General features: G+C 36.7%; 1 long non-coding RNA gene across 1 annotated transcript; it reads right to left on the reverse strand.

Annotated features, from left to right (window-relative positions):
• Nucleotides 1-707: 707 nt before the first annotated feature.
• On the reverse strand, nt 708-2,340 carry LOC127968971 (uncharacterized). The gene is made up of 2 exons (XR_008156195.1): nt 1,751-2,340; nt 708-1,592 (listed from the first exon to the last, which is right to left on the reverse strand). It is a non-coding gene; the product is annotated as an uncharacterized LOC127968971 (long non-coding RNA).

A 2,340-nucleotide genomic window follows, 5' to 3' on the forward strand; every position in this document is an offset into this window, starting at 1 on the left:
ATGAGCATCGCTTTAAATATATGTGTCACTAATGTCATATCCCATGTCTCTAAATATATATGAGACTAAACATGCCTGGGGCATGCCCTCCATTTGAAACTTTCAAGTTCTTACTGAAAGTTTCTTCTAGAATATAATCAGTCTGTAATATATATTATATAATGAATGTGTGGATTATTCTGTTTTCTCTATACACATAACAAACGAATCAACCAATCGTGTGAGTTTGGGGTGGGGCTATTTGTTTGCCTGACCAATGAGAGATAAATGGAGTATCCAGGGAAATTATTTATAAACAGCCATTATTTTTCAACTCGGGATCACTGGAAGAAAAAATAATAATAATACCAAATTTCTTTTTTTTTTCTTTTTTTGCAGCAGAAATGAAACCTGACCCTAAAGCTAATCGATGCTATTAACAAATGCAAAAGTGGGATAAAAACACATTTGCTGAAGCGACCATGTCATTTTATCTGGCTTCTACAAGTCTTTGAGCTCTTTCATCATGACTCTGTTTTAAGGGAGCGCTTCACATCACAAGTGCAGTGCTTTACCGGGTGCACTACCGAGCAAGTTTACTACATCAGAAAAGAAAATAAAACATATGGAGCTGGTTTATGTGATGCAAACATCAAAATGCATTCGCTTACAAATCATGCACTATTGATAAAGAGTTTTGAGTTGCAAACACAGTGTCGTGCAAGCAATCACACAAAAATACATCTTTATTATTTACAATTTGTCACTGTAATCATAATTTGTGTCAGAAGGAATAAAAGCGATTGGTGTTTTACTGCCAGCTGGAAACAGCAGTGAACTGTAGAGTTTTGTACAAAAATATGAGCTTATGTTATTTGTGCACAGTGCATGATGTTATATTGTTGTATTGTTGTTGTATAAACAAATATCTAAGACAATATCATGAATATTGCTGAACAGAATGTCACCATTAGAGAAATATGAGCTCTAAAAAAATAAAGAAGAAAAAACATTGACAAATGACATACTGATTGTTAGTCCACTCGAGTCTCATGTACATAAACGTCTAGTCTGCTAATGCCTTCTGGGAGACTTTTTCCACAGCCTTGAATGTGTAATAGATTAACACGAATTATGATGAATTCCAAATCACTTTGTTATACATGTTCAGAGATATAAGCATAGGTTTGTACTGCTGGTTTCCCCACTTCATTCATATTCATGTGAATAGGCTTTTGTCTCTTTTGTACTGTGTTAAAGATCATAACAGCAGTTCGTTCCCAAGCTGAAAAATGAGTATCGAGAGCAATCACAGGCCAAAAGTTCATCAGAAGTCAAGTCCTTGTTGGTTTTTGGGATTGCACTAAAACTTGTTGATATCCAGTCATTAGCACTGAGAGTTTGGATCCAGCAGCCTCCTTATGCTTCCAGACAGATGGGAGATATTCACCAACGATGATAGCGTCACACTGGAAAACAATTAGCACTTCTCATGTGGATCTTGATGTTCACCATCTGGATAAACGCGTTGACCTGTGAGTCTCTGTCTGCAAAACTCATGCAGATGCAATCAAAAACTGCGTACTGTATCCAAATGCATAACGGCTGAATTTCTGAAAGAAATCACATTCTGTAAACACATTGCTGGGAAAATATCCAGGTTGATTATCAATGAGCACCAACTAAAAACTAGTATAAGACATAATAACACCCTAACAACTGCATAATAACAACATCCTAGGAATCAAATAGAAACAACCACCCAGAACACCTTATCAGTAGCATAACAACTCTTAAAACCTTCAAACTTCAAGCTTGTAATTAAACTTTCAGACTAGTTTTTCTCAATTCAGCATCAAAGTGAGTCCACCAACATCACTATCTACAGTAGTTTAAGACCTCTCTCTCCTGCAAGACGTTCCCAGGCATCTCTTCTTTTCTTGGAAGGTAAAGTCTTCCTGAGGATCAATGAGAGATGCACGCCAATCTTAGCCGAGTGCTAATCGTGCAACTTTCTAAGAGGTTCTTTGGCCTCAATCCCTCTGCTCTGGGGCTATGGGTCATGGCTTTGAGCTGGACACTTCTATTCTTAGCATTAGCACTCAAAGACAAGCGCTGAGTACAGGAGCTTGTTCTCTGAACCATTATGACTGTCAGAACTCTCCCACTGTTGCCATTGTGTCACGCCAAACACACACTATTCCTCACAAAGTTTAGTTCCGTACAGAAGCTCATTTCCAAACCGAGATTAAAACAATTAAAACGATGGTTGTAACTTTTTAACTCATAGTTGTGAAATATAAGCTCACAATTGCAAAAAAAATAAATAAATAAAGATTTGCAATATATAAAGTCTATAAT

This window comes from Carassius gibelio, chromosome B12, assembly GCF_023724105.1.
Source record: "Carassius gibelio isolate Cgi1373 ecotype wild population from Czech Republic chromosome B12, carGib1.2-hapl.c, whole genome shotgun sequence".
In the NCBI taxonomy this organism is placed as follows: Eukaryota; Metazoa; Chordata; class Actinopteri; order Cypriniformes; family Cyprinidae; genus Carassius; species Carassius gibelio.